Here is a 15,974-nt window from a genome sequence, read left to right on the forward strand (position 1 = left end):
ATCATGCTATTTACATATAGAGTTTATAGAGTTACTCGGGGAACTATTTAACCTCCCGTGTGTTAAAGTTACTTTGGTTATAACAACCTTTTTCTTTGGTTAAAGTTGCGTGGTGTTTATATCTAAGTTACCGAATATGTGATGTGTCTGTTGTCATACTACTTATCACAGAAGTGGTCGGGGTGCACGAGCGGTGATGGTGATGCATGCATAGTTGAATAGCAAGTCTCCCCCCCCCCGGGGGGGGGGGGGCGAGCAATTGGGAGCTCCATCGCAACCGTGAGCATCTCACCTGACACATGTCGAGTCGATAGGGACTGTCGAAAAACATAATATATGGTACTTAACAGTTTCGCGACTTGCGGGGCGGCGTGGCATGCTATGACATTTACACAAAAATTTACTGGGAGTATGTTTATAATTTTTTTTCAGACAGGAGTTATCACGGTGTTTTTGTGCAAGTTACCAAGTCGGTGGTGTGTGAATTACCATGCTATTTACATAGAAGTTAACGGGGTATGTTTCGACAAAAAGAATACCTCAATCAAAAGTTACCAGGCCCTGGGTGCGTAAGTTATCTGGTCCACCTTTCGTAAATTATCATGTTATTTACAAAAAAATAAATCCAGGGTGTGTTGTCAACAACTTTTTCCCGGTCAGAACTACCACAATGTTTATACGTAATTGATCAGATTGGCGGTCCTTAAATCATTAGTTTAATCCGCTCGTGAAACACTTTTTTAAATGTATTTAAAATTGATGTAAACATGTATGCCTCTCCCACTATAGTCAGTACATGACACACTAGTGAAAAATGAAAAATCAGAAGATATAATGCTTTTTCCCAATGCGTAAGAAAGAAGGATGAAAATGTTCAGTTGCGTTGAAGTGCACTAGAATTAATGCTAGCCCGGTTGGTTGACCTGTTTGAGTTAGTAGTAGATAGTAGAAGACCAGAGTTCGAAACCCTGCTGCAGCATTTTTTTTCCACGCAACACTGAATCTCGCGGGAAAAAATGGATCAGCGAACGGGGAAAAAGGGATCGCGCGCGGGAAACGGGATCGTACGTGCCTATCGCTAACTGCCAATCCGCAGAAAAATAGCTTTTCCGTTTATTGTATTTGTGGGCCTAGCGAGCGTGAGCTTTGCTCGCTACGAGAGAGACACCGTGTGATTTTTTTTTAGGGGGAGGCCTTATGCCCCACGACATATACTACAGGGCTCCCGTGGGCCGTGGATGCCACGCAAATAACGTGCCGCTTTTAACGGGCCGGGCCTCACAACATTACCGTGCAGGCCTTATGCCCAGGGTTCACGTCGAGCCGGCTACAAAAGGAAGGGAGCGGAACCCTAATCAGGCCGGCCTCACCTCCCACCTGCTCCTTGCGCCCCCCGACTGCCGCCGCCACGCACCTTCGCCCGCCTCGCCTCGCCTCGCCACGCCGCCGCCTCCTCTCGCCCAGTTTCGCTCGTGCTCTAGTTACCAGGGACGAGCTGCGGCCACGTCTCCGCCGCCGTCGTCCACCGGATACCCGGACCTGGGTCGGGGTAGCCTGGCAGCGGCCGCCTGACCTGCAGCGGCTGCCGCAGCGGTGCAACTTTCTTCGTTCAAGTAAGATCGGTGAAACGGGAGCCGAGCTCCCACAGATCTGTATCGATCTCATTCGGCTCAACCCCGGTAGATCTTTACCTTGAACGCATGTTTTCGGCTGTTGTTTTTCCTGTGCGTACTCGCGTTCGACTTAGCATCGAATCCCTCAGTTTATGCAGTGTTGTTGTGGTCGATTGACATCCCTGTGAAGATGAAATTCAGGTCCAAAGACGACTGATGACTGGTTTTAGCCTCAAGCCATCATGTCTCGCCGTTTTTGGTGAGCTTATGGCTTGGGGCTAAAACCTGTTTAGGGTCGTCGATGATGGCCATATTAGCTATGAGATCTGAGGGACACCGTCAATATGAGTACATAATACTTTCTTCTCCTTTGGTTTGTCCTGCCGAGTACCTTTATATGTTGTATCTAGCTCAAGTAGCAGTCAGTGTCCCAATGAAGAAAATATTTCAGTACCGAAGATGAATGGTTGGTTAGTTTTAGCTTCAAGCCATTTTAGTATATTTCTTTGTACATGTGGCTTGTGGCTAAAACTAGTTTACTTTAAAGTTCATCCGTGATGGCCGTAGCTATGAGATCCGAGGGATGCCCGACCATTAGAGCCTCGTAGCCCATTTCATCTTTGCTCAACCTCATTTTTTCCGCTATTTATAGTATAAATTATGTGTCTGATGAGTTTGATTTGTTCCAGTTTGACTGCTCTAAGTTTTGTTTCTGTTAGCAGAGGTTGCACTGTACTGTCTTCTCGTCAGCCAAAGATTTTTTAAAATAGTCCTAGGGCCATATTAGCTAGGAGATCTGATGGACATAATCAATTGGACCTGTTAGCCAAGAATTTTTTTAAAATTGTTTTAGGGCCATATTAGCTAGGAGATCTGATGGACATCATCAATATGATTACATGGTCCTTACTTTCTCTCTTGGTTTTTGAGACTGGGTTCTTGATTTAGATGGAAGTGAGGATCCTTTCCCCAGCTGATCGACTATGATTATACTGTGCGCAAATGTAATCCTTTATCAGAGGATTCCAAGCCAGAAATCTGATCCATCACGCCCGACAGCTTCTATCCACTTTTTTCTCTCTTATACTTGACCTTTGTGTTTCTTATTTGATTTGTAAATTGAATGGAAGTGAGGATCCTTTCCCCAAATGATGGACTATGATTATACTGCGCGCAACTGCAATCCTTTATCAGAGGATTCGAAGCCAGAAATCTGATCCATCTGGCATGACAGTTCTATCTCCCTTTTCTCTCTCATACTTGACCTTTATTTTTCTCATTTGATTGGTAAATTGAATGGAAGTGAGGATCCTTTCCCCAAATGATCGACTATGATTATACTGTGCGCAACTGTAATCCTTTACCAGAGGATTCCAAGCCAGAAATCTGATCCATCTTTGTTATCTCTGCCACCTTGTTTTTTCAATTTTGTTTTTATTTTACTAAGAAAACTGAATGGACTTTAGCGTCCTTTCTAACTATACTGTGCACAAATGTAATCCGTTATAACAGGATTCCAAACCAGAGATCTGATGCACCTTCTTTTGTTTTGTTCTATTTTAACTTTCTGATTGGGCTTTGTTTCATTTTTTTTGAAGTTGAATGGAAGTGAGGATCCTTTCCCCAAATGATCGACATTGATTATACTGTGCGCAACTGTAATCATTTATCAGAGGATTCCAAGCCAGAAATCTGATCCATCTTGCTCAACAATCTCAACCCCTGTTGCTCTGTTTGTATTATTTTTTTGTCCTGATTTGTAAATGGAATGGTAGTGAGGTTTTTTATCTCTTTTGATTGTGCTTTGTTTAAAAATTATCTTGTGTTTACTGTCATTTCATATTGTGTTATTGTTTTCTAGTGACCTGGCCTGAAACCTTTCTCGATGAAGAGAGTACAAGCAGACGGGCGGTCTGAACTGATGCCATGTTGATATGTCTGCATCATCTGTGCTTACCCTTGTGGATAGCATCAGAGAGAAAACAAAGATCATTCTTAAATTTGTGCCTTAGCTCGAATTCTTCCTCATAGACAGATGCGGTTCAGTTTATTACTTGACTCCAGTCTTTGGGACAGATTGGGTGAGGATAGTGGGATGGTTTACTTACCAATCGTTTTGCAGCATATGCCATTGCTCTGATTCAAATGGTTTAACCGAGATTCTCCGTTTCAACTAAGCTTTGAATTCTTTTGATTCTTCCTGCTTGCATATCCTACAGTAAATGGAAAATTCCATGTGGTTTAATGAATCTCCACTTGTTATCTGTTGCCATTCATTTTAGCTCTCTATTTGTCTCTGCTATTTCAAATTTTATCAATCTTCTTGTGGCTTAGGGTGACAAATGCGGTGAAATATTGTATGCTAAACACTGAATCTTTGATATGTTTACAAAACTCCTCTTATTATCTGATGCCACACCTGCTTGGAACCACTTTTTCTAGTCTATTTTCTGCACAATTTCTTCATTACTTGTGTATTAAATTTGATTGATGGCAGTGATTTGAAACTTACCCGTGCTTCTGATTAATCCATGAAGTACAAGGGAAAACATGGTTGAATTTCTTAATACGAGCCAATCAAATATTCTTCTCTTAGATTTGTGTGTTCTGGTTCTGCCATGGCCGTGATGATTAACTCTTTCAGCAAACATGCCAGTTCTGCTTCTGAGAATTCATGACTGAAAATTTTGTTATATAAGATCGGAGCCATTTTGCACTTAGAAAAGCTGTGTTCTCCAATGGTAGATATCTGAAGATTTATGATTGATTACCTTGGTCTCTTCCATAAATTCTCTGTCAGCATGTAAATTCTTCTCAGCATGTAAATTCTTCTGAAACACCATCTGAATTGCCAATGATGCCACACCCAACATTTGGAGGTGCAGATGGCTCCAGGATCCTGTTTACAGGATGAACCTACCTGGAGGCGCTGTATCCATATGACATTCATGGGCATGTCTGAGGTTTTTGATGATCATGAAACTTTTCTTCCTGTTTTGATGTTGTTTTCTGCTTTTTTTAATTGGTAAATGAAATGTTTGTGTATTTATTTTTGCCGAGTTTAACTATCCTCTCACAAGTACCTCTGATTTGCGGAAGAGGCTGAAAAACTCGCAGATTGTGTGTTGTCATCAGCTTTGTCTCTTGGTCCTATGAGATGGGAGTTAAATAACGACACCAGATTCACTCATGTTCAATGTGTGATGATAGTCAGTTCATAGTTGCAGTCCTTTTTGCCTTCAAAAAAACTGATGGAATAAAAATCTGAAAACATAAATAGAAACTGCTCTAAGAAATATAAAAAAGCGGGGTTTACTATTGACCTGTTTGAGTAGCTTTGTTTGTGGTATCTAGCTTGAGCAGCATTGTCCAGATGAAGAACAACATTTAGTACCAAAGATGATGGCTTGAATTAGTTTTTGCTCCAATCCATTGTAGTCTTTATTTCTACTGATTTGTAGTTTGTGGTTAAAACTAGTTATTGATTGTGTCATCTGTGATGGCCAATAGCTATGAGATCTGAGGGATTCGTCTATTTGAGACTTGTTTTTTCCCTAGGAGTTGATTTGGCTCTTCTGTTATGTTTTCCTTTTGTTATCTAGGAAGGATTTCTTCTCCATGAAATAGCATTCTACAGATGATTAGAATATTTGACGTAGATAATTTATGTCGCCTCTTTCTTTCACTAGTGCACTGTTGTGGCAATTCATTCTTCTTTTCTACATTAGTTTGCGTTTGTATTTTCCTCTTCGTTTTGTTTCATAAGACTTGTCAACAAATGGTCGCTTTCGAGAGAACCTGGTGGATTTTGTGTTTCATGGTGGTTCCGTTGCGGGCGTACACTGATCTAGAGCCTCCACCGTGTCTCACCCTCCACATCTTTTGCTGGGTGTTGGATTGGTTCTTGAACATTTTGAATATTATCTTTGTTTTTCTATGATTGTATGGCTTCTGTTTTTCATTTTTGTCCGTGGCCTTCATAATCCCGGATTAACTTGCTTAGCTGTTCTTCTGATTCATGGGAGGCCAAAACTGATGTCTGGGAGTTTCGCTGATAGCGCCTCGTTACTACTGGAGGTGCTTCATTAGTAACTTGCCACACAGACAAATTGATCAATTTTCTGTACTTCTGTTTGTTCATGTGTTCATGTTCTGTTTATTTGATTCGGGGAGCTTTGTCCCATTGTACGACTGCCGTTCTCTTGGTTGATCTGACTTTACAAAGCTCCCGAGAGGTATTCAGGTGGCGCTTAGAGCACAAATCCGTCTGATGGATCTTGGGTTACGCTCGCCCCCAAATTCCAGTTTAGTCTTTTTTCAAGCATTTTAAACCTTTCATGGTGCAGTGATTATAAAACATTCCTCGTACTGATGGGAGATCCCTGTGAATGACTCCTATACACCCATAGAATCTGAGCACTAACAAACCATACTTGTTTCTTTGGATTCTTAATTTGTTCTTATTTTTAATATGCCGTTCATTGTTATTTTCACCTAATCCGTCTCATTCATTTCTGTTTTTTGATTTTGTTTGTTTGTTCTGGAGCACGTAGTTGCGATGAGGATAACAAGCTCCCTCTTCTGAAAGCATTGACGACATCGCCGGCAGAATCGAACCAATTAAATATTGCCACCACTGAGCAACTCTGGGTGTTTCTACTCTTGTCAGTTATTGACCATTTGCTTGTTCTTACCTTCCAGTCTGCAAAATCTGTTTGGATCATGAGGAGGTATTGATGCATAATCCAACACTTGTTCCGAGGGCGGCTTTAGCCGCCCATGTGATGTCATTCTTGCATCTGAATCTACCACATTTTTTTTTCATTTGGTCTAGTTTTTATTGATCTGGTCAGTATCAGAGGATGAAACCTTCAAACAATCTTAGGACACCTTCTGACACAGTGCTTATTTTCCTGTGAATGAGAAGGCATTTTATTCTGATGATACACCCTGTTTCTTTGAGTTTTTGGCCCAAGGATGTTTAGGGCCCTGTTTTCTATCTAGAACGCAAATGGAGCCTATGATGATTAGCTTTACGTTGGAATTACCGTCAGATTCGAAATGATGATATTTTTGAGGCTTTCTGAGGCTTAAGACAGCTTAGCTCTTCTACTTTTTTATTGTTATGAACTTTCTTCAGCCGGGTTAAGATTCTTAGACCATAGGATGTTCTGCAAGTGTCCTCCTTTGCCCAGAACCTTTGTAGTTTGGTCTGGGCTGGAATCCCCAGCCGCACTTAGTTTTTTCAGCTGTGTGTGTAATTTTAAACAGGTTCCTGAGGGATTCTCCTCTTGGTTGCTCGTTTTTTTTTTGCATATAGTATATGGATGTGCCATTTGCTGCATCTCTGTTGGCTTTCAACATTAACCAAATATGCTCATCTTGATAAGAGACTCTGCAATATGTATTTCCATTGATCTAGGTTTGACCAATATGTTGTTCCAATTACCAGATACAAGTCGGCGACAACTGTACCAAGAGGCTACAAGGAAAACGCTTCCAGCCGGCCAGCCGGCCGAGTTTGGGCCGGACGTCTCGTCATGTGGGAAACAACCAAACCGCTTGCAACACGTGTTCCCGCGGGTCCACCCTTATCTGTTCCCTTTTCTCCTCCCATTGTCCACCCTTCGTCTTCCACCTCCGTCTTCGTTGCTTTCCCTTCCCCCATCTTTACAGTTTACACGGAGAGAGCTTCTCCACTACTGCGGCTCCTGTCCAAGCTCCTCCCTATCCTGGTAGCAGAGCCATTGCCCACCTCTTCTCCCTTCTCCGTTGCAGCTGTGCTGCTATGGCCAGATGCTACCGGAGTTGGAGACGCTTGCAATCTATGACGCAAAAGCAAACACAACCTATGATGTTGCAACCGGCTACACAAAAAGCTACAACCATCAATGTCAAAAGCTACAACCGGTGTTGCCGAAAGCTGCAACCAGTCATAAAAAAAGTTTTGACCCGTTAGTAAAAAGCTTCGGCCGGTGATTCAAAAAGCTTCAACCGGCGAGTGTGGAATGAGAAAAGCTGGAATCGTTGACACAAAAGCTTCAACCATATACTTGAGAAGATCCAACCAGAGACCAGTGAGAAAGAGCTATAGCGACGAGCCGTTGATGCACACTGCATTTTTTCTGTGCATCAATGGAGCTGTGACGGATGCTGGAACTGGCGCTCTTTTTTGCTGTGTCCGGAAGTTTGCTGCATTGGAGGGGTGGACCTGGGCGCCGGTGTCGCAACCGGCGAGCAGCGGCTAGCCGACGGTGCTTCCAGGTCGTGCGTCCATGGCGAGGTGCTACGTCCGGCGGGAGCTACAACCTGCATGGCAGTGCTCTAGTGATGGAGTTCGACGAATAAGGCCATGGTGGTGCCCTCGCAGCCATGGTGGCACCCCTGTGGAGGAGCTGGACGACCCCATGGCCACGGCGACGGTGGCGATGTTACTACTACGGGGGTGTTGGACGGCGTCGTGGGGTGAGATGGGGGCGAGGGTGGGGGTGCTGCTTGAGCACGCACGGCCGCGCGAAGGAGGCTGTGCAAGAGGAGAACGAAGGGAGCAGGGACACATCCAGCAGTGCAGAGCGCTCCAATCGCACGGCTGCGGGGTGACCGGCCGAATTTTCGGCCGGCGCACGGGCGCCTAGCAGTTGCCTTAATAGAAGCTCTTGGTTCATTTATTGTAATCATCTTATTTTGACATTTGTAAGCATGGCTGTACATAAATTGGCTTTCCATCCTATGCTCTTAGTTCCAGTATTGGTAAGAATCCAATATCTTATATGAATATACCATACCAATTTGTTATGTATGTTCCCCTCTGCACAAAATTGAGAATTGTTGCTGTTGTGTGAAGAACAATTACTATATGTGTTTTTTTTCATTCCAAATTAACGTATTGCAAGTGGAATGAAGGGATTCATCCCCTACCGATTGGGTGACAAGTGGAGGGACACATTCACCAGTTGATTAGTTTCAGTAGGGAATTAGTTCCCCTGGAACCAAGCAAGGCCTATGGGTTTTGTTTTCGTCGGATAGGCCTATGGGGCTTTGTATAGGATCCTGACTGTGCTGGAGCCTGTTGGTCTAAATTTCATGTTCTGACCCTTTTGATTTAGTTGTTCGAGATCTAACCCTAGTTTGCAAAATTTTTGGGATTTGACCCTTTTGGCGGTAAGGAATTTGACCACTTCGGCGCAACACCTTTCTACCGTCACAGGTAAACCCGGGCATGGGCAGCCCGGCCCGAAAAACCTGGGCTGGGTTGGGTGCAGCTTGAAAGATAGTTTAGGCCGGGTCGGGCTTCAATTTTTTTGTATTTGGGCCTGGCTTTTGGGCTTCAGCCTTGATTTTGGGCCGAGCTCAGTCTTGAAAACATGAAGTATTTTGGGCTTTGAGCCGGGCTCGGGCTTGAGAAATGAAGGTTGGGCTTTTACAAGCCCGTCTTGAAACCCGGCCTGGCCCAACATTTGCCCGGGTTTAGTCATAGGGGATGGCGGTAGCATGTGTAACCCTACTGCGAAGGTGCCCGGCGGTCACACACTCCATGCCCTTTGGCGGTAGGAAAAAGGACAGATTCTGAAATTTTTGCCAGATCTCTAATGATGTGTTTGGTTGCAGAACGAAGTGGAATGGAATGTAACGGTTCCATGACATTCCATTCCACTAGAATGGGTCGGTTTCGTTCTTATGTTTGGTTGATGTTTTGAATCAAAATGATCGAATCCTTGATCGATGGTTACAGGCCCCCTTTTATATGACCCGGAGAGACACGACGATCTCTTGAGGAGGCGTCAGTTCCAGAAGATCGAAGGGAGGCGTCGGTTGCGGGACAAACCGCAACGATAGTTTGGGCAAGGGGAGATTTTCCCCTAATTATAGAATTATTTTTTAACACTCCTCCTAATCTACGCTTGATCATGTTGATCATTTCTCCTTTAAAAGTTCTTTATAGAATCTTTGATAAGATCCTGAAACATATACTCACAAAGAAAGATAGCATAATGTGATGTCATTAAAATGAGGATATCTCAAGAAGAGACTCTCCTGACACCTGCAATTCCCTAAGTCTTCGCATACTAATTTCTGGAATGTAGAATTTGGCAGAGACTTGGTAAATAAATCAACAAGGTTGTCGCGTGATTTGACTTGCAGAATGCTTATTTTCCCGCTTTCCTGAAGATTATGAGGGAAAAACCATTTAGGAGAAATATGCTTGGTGATATTACTCTTGATGTATCCTGTTTGCATGCGCAACACAGGCCGCATTATCTTCATAGATAATGGTAGGTGATTTTATCGAACCCATTCCACATGACTGTTGTATGTGGTTTATCATTCTGCGAAGCCATACATATTCGTATGTTGCTTCAAATAATGAAATTATTTCAGAATGATTGATAGATGTTGCCACCAGAGTCTGTTTCAAAAACTTCCATGATATAGCAGTGCCACCATGTAGGAACACGAAGCTGGTCTGAGATCTGGCATTATGGGGATCAGACAAATAGCCGGCATCTTCACATCAGAGTCTTGATTTTTCAGGAACTGGAAAAATAGGCCAAGACCAATGACGTTTGGTGGGAGCTGCGCTATGTCTAGCAAGTAGATTCACTGCAAATGCAATATCAGGTCTTGTGCAATTTGCAAGATACATGAGCGCTCCAATAGCACTAAGGTATGGAACTTCAGGTCCCAACACCTCTTCTCCATCATCCTTTGGTCTGAACGGATCTTTTCTCTACGTCTAGAGATCGAACCACCATGGGAGTTTTAGATGGATAGGATTTGTCCATATTGAATTTCTCCAATATTTTCTAGATATAGGCAGATTGGTGTATCATGATTCCTGAGGGAAGATGCTCAAGTTGAATACCTAAGCAAAATTTGGTTTTACCCAAATCCTTCATCTCAAATTCCATCTTTAGATGATTGCGTGCTTCATCAATGTCTGGTGTGCTGCTGATGATGTTGAGATCATCAATATACACAGAAATGATGCAAAATCCTGTAGAGGACTTCTTAGTGAAAACACATGGGCAATCAACACTATTGGAGTAACCTTTCCGAAGAAGGAACTCACTGAGTCGGTTGTACCACATCCGTCCCGACTGCCTTAAGCCATATAGTGACTTATTCAGCTTTACACAATACATGTTGCGTTTTGCATTTTTATTTGGGACAGAGATTCCATCAAGAACCTTCATATATATGTTCGAATCTAGTGACTCGTAAAGATATGCGGTCACGACGTTCATCAACTGCATAGATAGATGATTTTGCACTGCCAAAGATATAAGATATTGGAAAGTGGTTGCACTCATTACTGGAGAATATGTTTGAGTGAAATCAATGCCGGGTTTTTGCGTGAACCTTGTGCTACGAGCCTTGCTTTATATCTCACCACCTCATTGTTCTCATTCTGTTTCCGGAGAAAAAACCCATTTGAATCCCACAGGGAAAACACTGGGAGGTGTAGGTATTGCTTAAGTGAATACCTTTCTTTTGTTAAGCGAGGCAATTTCTGCTTGGATTGCACCCTTCCATTTAGACCAGTCGGAGCACTTTTGGCACTCAACGATAGACCTTGGATCATGATCAGTGAGAAGGGTATCTGCAATCTTTTCAGCAAAATATATGTCGACAATCGTAGTCTTACGGTCAAATGATTCTCCAGAATCAACATAGTTGATGGAAATTTCCTGCACCCCTAGTGACTCTTCGTGATTTCCCAATATGATCGAGTCTGGGTGTTTCGATGTCCCAGTCAGTTTGTGCACACTGGAACTGAGTTGTGGAGGTTGCCCTTCCACTGGGTGTATACTACCCATCAGGTGTTTGTCAACGTTGAGTTGACCTGCATTTACTGACTCCGAGGTTTTTCTCCTCGATTTCCTTTGCTGCTTGCTAGAAGCATGCTCCGGGTCAGAGGTCGTACTACTCCCCCTCTTTTTAGGAATAGGGAGTTGAGTGGTTTTTATTGGTACCTCCACTCTTTCTGGCGCGTTTCTGGCCGGGTTTAAGGATTTTGTAACACCTTTCAAATCAGTAAATGAATCTGGCAGATTATTTGCAAGATGTTGCAAATTAATGATCTTTCGAACTTGAAGTTCGGTCTCATGGGTACGTGGATCAGAGGATGAAATGGAATGAGCATTCCAATAAATTTCCGGGCATTCTTTCTGGTACTTGAAATCTCCCCTAATGCCGGAAAATGTTCCTAATTAAATATGCAATCAGCGTGACGGGCCGTGAATAGATCCCTAGTCAGGGGTTCCAGGTACTTAATAATCGACAACGATTTGTACCCCACATAGATCCCCAACTTCCTGTGTGGGCCCATAGATGTCCGTTGTGGTGGTGAGATTGGGATGTATGCAGCACATCCGAACTTACGCAGATGGGAAATGCTCGGAGGATTTCCTCGTACCAATTCCAGAGGGGAAGAACTGTGATATGCAGTTGGCCTCAATTGTATCAAGTCAGCAGCGTGTAAAACAGCGTGACCCCAACAAGAGGTTGGCAAGTTGCAATTCGTCAACAAAGGTCTTGCAATAAGTTTGATCCTCTTAATCAATGCTTCAGCCAAACCATTTTGTGTATGGACATATGGAACAGAGTGCTGAACTTCAATCCCCAAAGCCATGCAATAATCATTGAAAGCACGTGAGTAGAATTCTGCAGCATTGTCCATTCGAATTGACTTAATTCGACTTTCAGGATAATGGGCTTGCAACTTAATGACTTGCCTCATTATCTTAGCAAATGCATGGTTTCGTGTGAATAGAAGACACACATGTGACCATCGTGTAGATGCGTCAATCAGAACCATGAAATACCGGAAAGGTCCAGATAATGGTTGAATGGGACCACAAATGTCTCCTTGAATACGTTCAAGGAACTGAAGTGGTTCAGCTTGTATTTTGAGGTGTGAGGGCCTCAAAATTAGCTTTCCCGTGGCACAAGATGTGCACATAAAATCAGAAGATTGAGGAAATTTTGACTCAAGCAAATTATGACCAATGGAATTGCTAGTAATTTTTCTCATCATCCCTATTCAGGATGGCCTAGGCGATCATGCCAGATTTGGAATGCGTTACCATTCTAAAAAATTACTTTGTATGCAACATATTCCACGGGTTTGATGTACGTATAGTACAAACCAGACGGCAGAGAAGGAGTTTTCTCATGTACCTTTTTGCTATATCCGTCATGTTTAGTAAAGAGTAGATACTCCTCTTTGTTGTCTTCATGGGTTTCAATATGAAAACCATTTTTACGGATATCTCGATAACTGATCAGGGTACGTGCAGAATCGGGATACAATAAATCATCCTCAATTGTCACATATGTACCACTTCGGAGGGTGAATATGGCACGTCCAGTACCAACAATCACAGTATCGCGTCCAGCGATAGTTAGAATATCTCCATTCGTCTTTTTCAGAGTTTGGAAATATTTCATCTCCCTCAGTATGGAGTTTGTGGCACCACTGTCCACAAGGCATAATTCCTCTTCCATCGGATTGTCCCCGTAGAAAACTATATAAAGCAAAGAATTTTCAATAATAAAACCTCATAGTAATGTATAGAATACAATCTTTATTATATCAAATGTGCTGATACAATACAATATAAAGACAACAACAAACTTATGTTCTTATTACAATCATCACAAATGGACATAATTAAGTAGATCACTAGGAGATTGAGGGACTAGTCGAAGTCGCCAAACACGTTGTTTGTGGTGTACTTAATCAACGTGTTCTCCATTCCAGCAGTAGCCTCAGACAGATAAGGAATCACGGCGTTGCTCGGTCTAGGAGGAACATTTTCCGGCATTAGGGGGAGATTTCAAGTACCAGAAAGAATGCCCGGAAATTGATTGCATATTTAATGAGGAACATTTTCTGGCATTAGGGGGAGATTTTCCCCTAATTACAGAATTATTTTTTAACAGTTGAGACAATAGACGGAATGGAATAGTTACGTTTGAGCGTTTGGTTGGCGAGACAGAATAAAACGAATTTAGTTCATTTTGATAATATGCACACACAAGCATGGGAGATACACGATATCAAACATATCTTACGACTACAAAGAAAAAGAAGCAATATACACAGAAGAACCAAGAATACATGAAAGCTACGATCTCGCTAACTAAGAAGAAGCAATTCACATGGAAGATGCAACCGCAGCTGGTCTGGTCGCCGTAGCCCCCTAGCAGACCAGGCAGCAGCGTACCAATAGATTAGGCCGCCGGCGCTGCCCTCCTGCAGTGCCCTCCCGAAGATCAAGCCGCCGCGCACAAGCAGATTAGGCCGCGGCCGTCGCAAGAACAAGTCCTAGGAACGCCCCCGCAGGTCAGGCCATCGCCCTCCAGTCATCCGGCCGCTGCACCAGCTCCTCTTCATATCGAGAGAGAGGCGGCGCAAGGAGAGGCGATAGGATTTCTCGGAAGTAAGGGGTTAGATCGAGACCTAGACCGGTTCTTGTGATTCCTTCGATTTGGAGGTATCGGCGCATTTCAGATATGGGCCGAATATTCCCTCGGTGGGAACGAGTTGGTTCCTGTTCCAGTTACGTACCAAACACATGAACTAGTCCTTGGAACGAGTCCGACCCATGTCATTCCAGTTGATGATTGAAATTAAACACACCCTAACAACTTATCTAATATACCTAAAAGGCTAAAACGGTGGCTATGCTTCACATAGGACATGACTGCCCCCCCCGCTTCGCCCCCTCGCACGGGCGACTCGGGCGGCCACCCCAACCCTAGCCGCCGTCGGCGGCCGCCATCCACCCCTCCCCTCCACCGCTGCCAAAGGACGTCGTGAGGCAAAGCCGCACGGCTGGCGACAGCGACGGGGGCCCTTTCGCGTCTGCGGGCGGCTCTCGGGCATGGGCGGGGGTCTCTCTTGTTGGCCGGCGCGCCGATCTAAGGGCTGGTGCCTGGATCCGGCAGCTTCGAGCTTCCTCGGCGGCGGCATGGAGCTACGCGTGCAGGCGCAGAGCTGCGAGTGGGTGGCGCTGGGCGGAGGCTTGGGGGCGCGGTGCCTCGGGCACGAGAGTGCGGACTGCTCGCTGACTCGGCAGCGGCGTCCCGTGGCGGGTGCCGCTGGTGTGGGGGCTTGGGCGCGGTCGTTTGGCTGGGTTGGCGCGCAGTACGCGGCCGATGCAGCTCCTGGTGCCCTGTCGCCCCAGATCTGCGCGGGCGGCGACGTCTTCTCCTGCACCCTCTCCCGCCTCTCCGTGCTTGTGCGCTGGTGGCACTAGCTGCCGGCTTTCGGGCCGGTCCAACTTGTGCGGGGGAGGAGGAGGTGGAGGGAGCCCCAGGATCCATGACGACGGTGCTTTGCGTCATCTTCTCATGGTGCAGTGGGGGTGCTCCTCTCCCCTCTCGGGGCCGGCTGCTGCTGTCGGAGGTGTGCCAGGTCTTGGATTTTGAGGTGATGGCAAAGTGTCTGGCTCGGGTGAAAACCTTGCAAAAACTTCTGTTGATGCCAGTAACGGCGGCGCCACTTTGGCGTCGTTCTCCTCCTTGGGGCGTTGCTGAGGAGTTCAGTTCACTCAAAATCCCTCGAGTCCGGTTTCTCCGGGCGTAAGCCCAAGATCTAGTTTTGCTAGATCGGGCGACGACGGCGTCAGGGGCGTCGCTACCTCTTTGGAGGCGTCGTCTTGGAGACCATGACTATTAGTGGTAACCGATGACTCCCGTGGGCGGCGGTGGAGTGTGGCTGTGTTGGTGGTGGTGCGGCCGGCTCAGGATTGATGGTGGTTTTGTGCTTTTCTTTGACGGTGTTCGTACTCGAGTGCTTCTTGGTGTGTCTCTGCTAGGCGGTGCCCTGCGGCTACGTTGGTGGCACACATGTGTTGTGCGCGTCGTCTTGGCCCCGCGTGCCCTTTCGAATGTACCCTCGACACAGGTGGTGTCGCGGTGTTGTGTAGTCTCGGATGCATGGTGCCTTTCGATTGCGTCGATGATGCAGTGTCGTGGTTTGGTCTGCTAGGTGACGCCCCTCGACTATACCGGTGGCACACAGGTGCCATGGCGTCATCTCAGCCTCGCGTGACCCTTCGAATGTGTCCCATGACATAGGTGGTGTCGTGGCGTTGTGCAGTCTCGGTTACGTGGAGCCTTTCGATTGCGTCGACGGTGCAGTGCCGTGGGTTGGTCTTGGCTGGCCGATGCCGTTCGATTATGCCGGTGGTGCTCTTTGTTGTGTTTTGTTGACCCTCTTTGTTCTCACCTGCTAAGTGTGTTGTTAGTGTGTGTCTTTTTCTTTATCTCTTCCCCCTGTGCCCTCTGTACCTCTGGTTCACTTGAACCTATCTTGCAAAAAAGGTTGCAAAGCCTTATAGGCAAAATGAA

General features: G+C 45.1%; 1 long non-coding RNA gene, 15 other non-coding genes and 1 pseudogene across 16 annotated transcripts; all 17 read left to right on the top strand.

Moving 5' to 3' along the window:
- Nucleotides 1–1,376: 1,376 nt before the first annotated feature.
- Nucleotides 1,377–7,505, top strand: LOC119328801. Its single transcript, XR_005159158.1, has 2 exons — nucleotides 1,377–1,679; nucleotides 1,763–7,505. It is a non-coding gene; the product is annotated as an uncharacterized LOC119328801 (long non-coding RNA).
- LOC119334841 lies at nucleotides 2,562–2,660 on the top strand. Its single transcript, XR_005161597.1, has one exon. It is a non-coding gene; the product is annotated as a small nucleolar RNA Z103 (small nucleolar RNA).
- On the top strand, nucleotides 2,737–2,835 carry LOC119334844. Its single transcript, XR_005161600.1, has one exon. It is a non-coding gene; the product is annotated as a small nucleolar RNA Z103 (small nucleolar RNA).
- Nucleotides 2,910–3,008, top strand: LOC119334842. Its single transcript, XR_005161598.1, has one exon. It is a non-coding gene; the product is annotated as a small nucleolar RNA Z103 (small nucleolar RNA).
- LOC119334843 lies at nucleotides 3,216–3,314 on the top strand. The gene has a single exon (XR_005161599.1). It is a non-coding gene; the product is annotated as a small nucleolar RNA Z103 (small nucleolar RNA).
- On the top strand, nucleotides 3,948–4,031 carry LOC119334857. The gene has a single exon (XR_005161611.1). It is a non-coding gene; the product is annotated as a small nucleolar RNA R16 (small nucleolar RNA).
- On the top strand, nucleotides 4,105–4,189 carry LOC119334957. Its single transcript, XR_005161654.1, has one exon. It is a non-coding gene; the product is annotated as a small nucleolar RNA U36a (small nucleolar RNA).
- On the top strand, nucleotides 4,230–4,325 carry LOC119334836. Its single transcript, XR_005161593.1, has one exon. It is a non-coding gene; the product is annotated as a small nucleolar RNA Z223 (small nucleolar RNA).
- Nucleotides 4,464–4,578, top strand: LOC119334851. Its single transcript, XR_005161606.1, has one exon. It is a non-coding gene; the product is annotated as a small nucleolar RNA Z278 (small nucleolar RNA).
- LOC119334941 lies at nucleotides 4,694–4,798 on the top strand. Its single transcript, XR_005161639.1, has one exon. It is a non-coding gene; the product is annotated as a small nucleolar RNA snoR97 (small nucleolar RNA).
- LOC119334951 lies at nucleotides 5,596–5,719 on the top strand. The gene has a single exon (XR_005161648.1). It is a non-coding gene; the product is annotated as a small nucleolar RNA snoR83 (small nucleolar RNA).
- Nucleotides 5,950–6,034, top strand: LOC119334953. The gene has a single exon (XR_005161650.1). It is a non-coding gene; the product is annotated as a small nucleolar RNA snoR8a (small nucleolar RNA).
- Nucleotides 6,162–6,257, top strand: LOC119334818. Its single transcript, XR_005161578.1, has one exon. It is a non-coding gene; the product is annotated as a small nucleolar RNA R30/Z108 (small nucleolar RNA).
- Nucleotides 6,330–6,422, top strand: LOC119334955. Its single transcript, XR_005161652.1, has one exon. It is a non-coding gene; the product is annotated as a small nucleolar RNA snoR31 (small nucleolar RNA).
- Nucleotides 6,465–6,561, top strand: LOC119334923. The gene has a single exon (XR_005161626.1). It is a non-coding gene; the product is annotated as a small nucleolar RNA snoR31/Z110/Z27 (small nucleolar RNA).
- LOC119334938 lies at nucleotides 6,628–6,708 on the top strand. The gene has a single exon (XR_005161636.1). It is a non-coding gene; the product is annotated as a small nucleolar RNA snoR77Y (small nucleolar RNA).
- On the top strand, nucleotides 6,752–6,897 carry LOC119334920 (annotated as a pseudogene).
- Nucleotides 7,506–15,974: the final 8,469 nt, after the last annotated feature.

This window comes from Triticum dicoccoides, chromosome 7A (genome assembly GCF_002162155.2).
Source record: "Triticum dicoccoides isolate Atlit2015 ecotype Zavitan chromosome 7A, WEW_v2.0, whole genome shotgun sequence".
NCBI classification, from domain to species: Eukaryota; Viridiplantae; Streptophyta; class Magnoliopsida; order Poales; family Poaceae; genus Triticum; species Triticum dicoccoides.